This window comes from Cyanistes caeruleus, chromosome 5 (genome assembly GCF_971803275.1).
Source record: "Cyanistes caeruleus chromosome 5, bCyaCae1.hap1.1, whole genome shotgun sequence".
NCBI classification, from domain to species: domain Eukaryota; kingdom Metazoa; phylum Chordata; class Aves; order Passeriformes; family Paridae; genus Cyanistes; species Cyanistes caeruleus.
In genome coordinates this window covers 44,308,364-44,316,678 of record NC_141705.1, presented here as the reverse complement: position 1 = coordinate 44,316,678, position 8,315 = coordinate 44,308,364, and the positions used below count along the sequence as shown (strand labels likewise).

The 8,315-nt window shown below is 42.7% G+C and overlaps 1 long non-coding RNA gene across 1 annotated transcript; it reads right to left on the bottom strand.

The window, feature by feature from the left end:
- Positions 1-589: 589 nt before the first annotated feature.
- On the bottom strand, positions 590-7,621 carry LOC111927806 (uncharacterized). The gene is made up of 3 exons (XR_002863766.2): positions 7,285-7,621; positions 4,522-4,575; positions 590-3,865 (listed from the first exon to the last, which is right to left on the bottom strand). It is a non-coding gene; the product is annotated as an uncharacterized LOC111927806 (long non-coding RNA).
- Between the last annotated feature and the right edge of the window lie 694 nt (positions 7,622-8,315).

Sequence of the window (8,315 nt, the reverse complement as noted above, 5' to 3'; positions counted from 1 at the left end):
AATTGAGTAGAGAAGGTAATTTGCACTCCAGTCTTCTTGGAAATGAGGCTTTTTATTAGAAGAAGGAAAAGGTCTGAAAGGAATAACTGTCTTTCATGCATTGTGGCACATGTGAAAAAGGCTGGAGAATAGTGGGGGCTGTCCCTTTATTCCAATGTGTAGTTTATTCCTGGAGAGGAAAGCAGGACTAAATCTTAGCCAGATCTCTGTGGCACTGACCAGTTAGCTGGGTCTCAGGGGTCCTGACTGTGGGCAGCCCTTGTAAGTACAGACCTTGTCTTGCACCTATGACACAAGACACAGCACAAAGAGGGATTGGCTTCTGGAAGAGTGTGTGAAGACTGTGGAAACCTGCATCACATTCCAGGCTGTACCTAAAGAGACTTTCTCTCCTGCCACCAGGCCACAGGAGCCAGCACTGCAGAAACTATAGAAATAGACACTAAATAGATCTTTGATTGCTGACCTCTTTGATTGCTGGCCTATTTGAGGTAGGGATACTGCTCCCACAAAATCTGATGTTGTGAAAAATGAGCCTTGTGTACTTTGAAGAAGCAGAAAGCCTCAATTTTAAATAAAAGGCTTGGAATTAAAGATGGTGTCAGTAATTTAATGAGTGAGACTGAAATCAGTGGCTCAGAGAGTTATGATTCCACTTAAGTAGTCTGGAATATGGCTGAAAGCCCAAAGACTTTTGTTTTACATAATATGAAGTAACATTTTTGACAAGCTTTGGCAAAGTTTTTAGGTAAAGCAAAAAAGCCTGCTTACAAGTTGAATTTACATTTCCATTTCATTATGAAATAGCAATTTCTTTTCATTTGCTTATTAAAATCCAACATGAAACACAAACAGAAGCTGAAAATGCCAGCTTTACTTTGGATTTCTTCAAGAAAAAGAAATTAATAGCGAAACTGCAGAAGCAGTTGACGATAAAGTTTCCACTGTCAGGAAAAAACAGAAAAAACAGAAAAAAACCCGTTCATTTCCTGATTAAAGAACAAAAGCAAGGACAGTGTTATTTTTCATAGACTTAAAAAACCCTAAACCAACTGAAATACTGTTTCCTCATTTTATACAACAGAATGGATTTTCTCACTGTTTTTGTCTCCAACTTTTCTCTGTCTGCAGGCTATTTCCCATGCCTGCAAAAGCCAGAAAAATTTGCTGATAACGTAAGTAAAGAGGAACTCACTGTAGCAGAGAGGTGTGAATGGTGGAGCCAGCCTTGACAGGAGCTCAGAAGAAGATTGTTTGTTGCTCAGAGGGGCACTGGTTGTGTAAGATGGGGGCGGCAAGATCAGCTGTGACTACAGTCTGTCCTGAGACTGGAACAATCAACTGCATCACTGCAGCAGAAGAAAAGAAACATAAACAAAACCTTCCCATTTAAAAATATTGTGTAACATCCTCCACCAAAATAATCAGCTTCTCAAGGTAAACAGAGCCCAGGACTGGACCATCTGCACTTTTTGTTCATGTTTTCAGAGCATGGGAAATACAGCAACAACCACCACCATCATGAGGTGCAGATGAAGAAGAAGATTTTAAGCACCATATATGAAGTTTTACAGTTCAAAATTACTTGGGGGATCTTCCAGATGGGACACGAATATGAACTGTAGATTTTAATAAACTGGTGTGGTTTTGGTTGCTGCCTCTAACCTGATTTGGTAGCTGAGTATACAGAATAAAAAAAAAATGAAGAGAGATAACCAAAGGGGAAAAAAATTACATTGCAAACACAGTTCAGCCAAGCCTTATTTTTCAATTGGCTGAAGAAGGAAGCTTCTTACAGTTAATATGACCTAGAAACTGCACATTCCCCAGCAGCCCTAATTAGTTGAAGAAACTAAGCGTTTTACCACATAACCTTCAAATAATCTCTTTGAATTCACTGGTTTCCCATGTGTTTCTTCCTTGTCCCATTTCATACATTTAATGAAACATCTCAATCAAGGAGCAGGTTTTTATATGTGAGCAGTTTCTGTCTGCATTCTAAAGGGCTGAGATTTGAAATAAATTACCACTCTTTGTTTTGTTCCTTAGAGTAAAATGAGTGTCAGCACCATATCCTCTTTCTGACCCAAAAATGATTTCTCAAGTACTTCACCTCCCTTTTTATCTCCAAAGAATACTTCACTATCTCAGGAGGAGGAGAGTATGGGCATGGGAATCCAAAATGCTTTGTTTCTCATGTACAGCTGCTAATTGGAACATCCAGCCCCTCTCCAGCTTTGCCTTTGAGGTGGGGTATTTTGCTCTGCGCCCTGAGAAAATTCTTGTGGACAGAACACACTTCATACTTGTCAGGGCACTGACATTGCCACACCTGGCACATATATATGTAAATAAAATTTTATCCAGGGCAGAGGGTGACAGGGGCACCCATGGAAGGCCTGTTTTCTTTTATTTTTCATCCAGCAGCTGTTCAGAAATTGCTTTTCAGTGACCTTTGGCCCAATTTTCTGGAGCCGATCTCCTGTCCAAAGTAGTGTCATTCCATTCCAAAGTCTGAGAAATTAACCCACACAGAGAAAGTCTGGAATGTGTGCAGCATTTCTACAGCTTCTTCTGACTTGCTCCTTGTTTTCCTCCACTCACTTATTTCCACTATGACTAAGTAGGACAAATACAGTTGAAATTCCTATTGGAATTATTGCTATGGCAAATCCTGTACTAAGGGGAAAATCTGTTGGAGTTTAATCTATATGAAATATCAGGCCACATAATTCAGGTGGTTAAAGTGTTCATGTAATACAGGCACTTGATGACCTTCAGATTCTGGGGACTGGTTGGCTCAGTGAGCAGCCCCAGAATCCTCAGCAGGGTCACTGCTTGCCTCTCTCTCTCCCTTTGAACTGCACTTAGTTAAAAACTTAGACAAGAGATTTATAAGCTTATCAGTTTTGAAGTCAGCTGGTAAGCAATAAAAGATGAAGTCAACTAATCTGTAAAAGAATTGTTAAGATTGTTTTTTTCTAAAAATACTCAACTAAAAGATCATTTAAAATATGAAAAATTATTACTGGATTTTCACAAGAAGTCCAAATTCTGTTTGTGCTGAAGTTGTGGGGGTTTAGAATAACTGAAGAACATTGTGTGTGTGAAAGTGTTCCAGTGAAAACATTTGGCCAGCCCCAACAGACTCCTACAAAACTTCTTCCTTTGTCTCACTGTTACAAATGTGGGGGTAAGTACATAATGGAGTAAAGAAATTACTTATTGACCAAGGCTTTTATCTGTTCACTTTCTGAAATAAACAGACATTGTTGTTTTGAAGGCTATAAAAACTACAATGCAAATGCAAGCTTATGATCTGCAGCACTATAACCCATTAATGACTAGGCACAAGGAAGAGAGCAAAGGCCAAAAAGGGAAGAGATGAAAGAAAGCAGGGCATACAAATCTAACCTCAAGAACCAGCTGGAAACTATCCAGCAGAGGGTTTCCTAATGGAAAACAACTTCAACAAAAAAGCAAATTGTATTTTCACAATAATTATTTCAAGTCCACAGTGGGAGAAATTGCAATGAAGTTACATTATTTCAACAGTTTTCAACATTTTCAAATCCTACTTTAGGTCATAGACAAATGCTTAAAGGTTGAAATACCCCTTAGGAGGAGGGGAAAAAAAAAAAAAAGTTCTCCAGTCTTCTTTGTCCACTTGGATCTTACTGAGTAAGATTTTCTTTTGACAACCAAATTCTTATCAGGTGGAAGGAAACCCAACGGGTCAGAACCAACTGAGTTGTCATTTGGCTCACAGCTTTGACAGCCTCTGTTTTCCTGGATATTCTTGGAGGGATGCTGTTCAGAGAAAGTGTTTGCTTCTGGCTCCAGATGCATTTCCTTTTCAGAGTATCTGGGGACACACAGAAACCAACACCATCAATGTTCTGCACCATGTTCTGACTTCTCACAGTGGGGTAACAGAGTAGGTTAGTACCGGTTCAGTGTCACATAAACACATCATACACCTGTTCTGCTGCACCTATCATTCCTCTCCCAAGAACTGCTCCTTTCCTTCATGTGTAAAATTTTACAGCTGCTTGAAAACGTGACCATATATCTGGCTCTACTGTTGCCTAGAAGCGATTCACTAACTAGGAACGTTGTGAAAAATGCAGTTGATTCTTGTTTTCAGCTTGGGAAAAATAAAGCAGGCTTATCATCCTCAGCCGAGGTGTCCAGCTCACAGCCGGGATGTTCCTGCAGGCTGGAAGAGCAGTGCTGGAGCTGGTGGACTGCTGGCACCATCTAGTGATGCCCGTGGGCTTGCACAGCTCCCTCCTGCCTGAATCCTGGCTCAGGATGGCAGAGATCTCTGGAAGGAAAAGGCAGGGGGAAACACTAAAACTACAAATAGTGTTACAAGGACTAGAGTTCTGTCCTTGGCATCACCATTTTTAAGTGGCTTTTCCTCTGACACACCATGCAACGCTGAGCTAAGCACATCTACGCCACATTTGTATGGATAGATAATGAACTTTTTACAGGGCACAACAGAGTGGTACTTACTGGAGAAATCAAGATGCAATGGGAAGGGTCAGCCACATTTCCACATGGATTTTTCTGTAAATCCAAAGTTTTCAGTTTAAAAAAAAAAATCTAGACAAACCCCCAGGCTTTCTCTCCTCCCTGCTGAAGTTGTCAGCTCTCATATCTGCTCATATGGCAGCAAGGAGAATTTACACTGGTCCTCTTTTAGAACCTTTTGAAAGGCTTTCAGTGGGGACATTAATCTTTCTCTTGGTCTCCTCATCAGCTGTGAGACTGGGCTTTGGTTCCATTGTAGAAATCAAGGTGGAAAGTGCTGCCAGCTCTCACCTGCCATGAATGTGGGCTGCAGGGGAGAGAGGAGGCCTGTGTTGGTTTCCCACCTTAGTAACAAGTTGCTCCGTTGTGAATTTGACTGTAGGTTCCTCACCCCATGCCAGGCAGGTCCCTTAGTGGTGCCTTGCTTTTCCTGACTGTACTTCTGCTTCCATACTGGCACAAATCAGAAGGGAAACAGTGCAGTGCTCAGCCCTCCCAGGACTGATACCACCTGTGAAGCTGGACACATCTTTTCTTTCTTGCTGCCCATCTTTGGGAGGAGATTTTTTTTTGGTCAACCAAAGGCTTTTGTGACTCTGTCCTCTTTTTTTTTTTTTTTGGTCTGTTGTTGTATTTTTTTCCTTTTGAGGAAAATTAATCAAGGTATTCAAGGCCATTTTAGGTTCTGTAATATCAAAATCAGGCCAGAAAAATTTCTAGGGGAATTGAAAGCCAGTTGTAGTTTCAAAATCTTCTTTCTTTATAAGACATTCCAGAACTGCCATCAAATTACAGGCTCAGAGTTGAAACCAAATGTTGAGGCTGACCAGAACCAGTAGATGAAAAACCATTGTTTTCATCTACTGGCAGATATAGGAGGTCAAAATCAGATTACTTTGAAAAGAAAATATTTTCTTTCCTCTGTGTTCCTTCTTCTTAACCAGTGATCTGAGTTTTGGTGATCTCTTGAGTGCCACATAGCTGTAATAATAGCAGTATTATATTATGATACATAGCAGTATTATACACACCAAAGACAGTAGAAAAGGTAGAAGATCACAGAGATCATCAGGTTGGAGAAACCCAAGGACAAAGCAGGGGGCTTTGCCTGTAGAGAGCTGGCTGGAGAGAGAGAGGTGTCCCTTTCCAAATGAGGTCAGCTCGTGTCCTCAGCTCAGGCAGGAGTTGGGTCACACCCATGGAGTGCAGAGCAAGGTGATCCCTAGGAAGAGGTTTGCTTAGCTACAGCTGGCCCAGGGGCATTCCACTGGAGTTCAGCCCTTGCCAGGGAAGGAGACATACCCTGTAAATTCATGCTGAGGCAAGAGATCTTGCCTGGGACTATGGGTTATGTCAGGGAACCAAAAAGAGACCCCCAGCCCCTGCAGTGGTGCTTGGAGGACCGGCCCAGGAATGCATACACTTTGTGGGGACGAGCACTGCTCAGAAATGACAGGGTTTGGTTGTTTTGGTTGTTTTTTTAATTAGAAGTGGTAAATAGGAGTCCCAAGTCTCAGGATCTGTGCTGTAAGTTACTAAGCTCTTAGTTTAACTTCAATTACATTGCCTGTCTCCATAGACTGCTGTGTAAAATAGGGACAACTCTTGCCAGAATTGTCAGAGCATTTCCAGGGTTTGCTGGCTAATGCTTGAAAAAAAAGCATAGAAACCTTTGAATGAAAATTCTGTGACAAAGAATTCAGGAGACTAGAATTACTCTCCTGAAAACAAAGCAAAAGAAAGAGCAAATTTGTGTTAAAAAAAACCACAACAAACATGACTCTAGTTCTGCCATGGAGAGCAGAGAAGCTGTTCACCTAAAAATTAACTTAAAAGCTATTGGTGACTTCATAGGGATTTTAATTTTTTTCTTTTGAACTTGAGGGCAGAGAAGATGGGGAGGGATGAGAGCAGAAGTGAGATGCTCTCCATTTTTCCTGCAATTGTGCTAAAACTGAGGTTGACATTTTGTCCCCAGAGATTAAGCACCTACTCACAGTCCATTCTTTTATTAAAATTACCCAAAGAGGTCTCACCTGAAGAGTTAAGTTGCTGAGTGACATCTGTGTATGAGCTGATAGATGCACTTTGCAATGCCTCAGGGCACTGTCAACATCCCTGTCCCTGGCATCCTCACCAAGGGACCAGTCACTGTCCTCCCACTCAACTTTTTGCCATAACTCTCCTTTGGGTTTTTTTGATGGAAACGAAGCCAGCAATAAAACTCATCCATCCCTCAGCTGCAGCACAGCCTCTCCTTCAGATGACAGCACCTAGAGCACTCTGACCTATACCAGGCTAAAGGAGACCAAGAAGGCTCCTTTGATGAGTGCAAGGGACAGGTTCTGCTGCCTGGCAAGAGCCAGGGTGCATTGCTGCAGGTCTGGTGCTTCCAGCCAAGGGGGAAATGCAGAGAGCTCAATTTACTAAGGTTAAAAATATAGCCTGGGCAAAGGAAGGATCTATCCTTTTAGATCTGCCTTTTTCTACATAAAGCTTATATTATACATATATACACTTATATACAAGAACAGTATTAAAGCAATTTATGTCAGCATAGCTAAGCTTTAAAAACAAACAGAACACAACCACACAACCACCAAACCAAAATTAGGAGCCTAGCATTTCAGCTCCTTCAGAGCATTGGCAAAGCCCAAATGAGGCAGCTGAATTAAGACATGAGCTTGCTCTGTCCCCATACAGGCCATGAGGAAGCTAAGCTATCCCTCACACAAGCCAACTCACCTTTTGGGCAGCTCACTGTGTGGGCAGCACCTCTTCCTGGCCTGCAAGGTACAGCAGAACCGTGCACTCGTGCTTGGCTACCTGGTTCTGTCAAAAAACAAATTAGCACAAAGCAGATTCTTAGCATGTTTTCAGCCCAGCAGACTTTATCCTGGCTTTCTACTGGGACAAAAATAGCAGGTTTTTTGCCAGGGTGCAAGGAACTAGTAAAAGATAAGGATGACCTGACTGCAGGTTTAAGGGAAAATGATTTCTCAGGTTGCCAACCCACTTGGGTTCTCTAGATAAGCCTGTCGCCCTGAAAACTCAGCTTCTGAGCTTGCTGACATGGTTTTCTAAGGACTTTCCCAGGACAGTAACTGTAAACATAGATATGTGTACATTCTTTCTGTTACATGTCTTGTGATAGGCATCTCTCATGGCCAGTGCAGTGAGAAAGTGTTATCCTGACCATCCAATCCCTGGCCGTGGTCACAAGCCTATAAATCCTGGGAGGAAAAATAAACTCGGCTCTTTCCTTCACCACACCTCGACCTGTGTCCACGTGATCTATTCATCTTCAATGACAACATAAGCCAGCTTGTCCCAGGAACACCTTCCTGAGGGTGAGGGGCAGCACTAGCTGTGGTACAAAGGCCAGGGCCTCCTCTATTGATCCAGTCTGAAATCATTAACGCAGCACAGGGGAAGAGGCACGCAGGTACCCAGCCCCTGCCACCTCCTTGCCACACTCTTACATCTCCCTTGCAGTCTGTGGGCAGGCTCAGACACCACTCCTGCTCCCTGCCCGTGCCATAAACTGCTCACATGCAGCCCACAAAACTCCAGGAGCAGCCCAAGCCTGCCCCTTGCCCAGGCACTGGCAGCCCCTGCCACTCTGCAGCCCCCAAGGCTACGTGCTGTGCCAGCACTGCACCCTGCTCCTTGCTGCTGGAGTAACAGCTGCAGGGCTCACAAACCCACACTTCCACTGTCACCTGCATTACCTCTGAAACACAAATTTAAATTCCACAGCTTCCATCAAGCTGCAC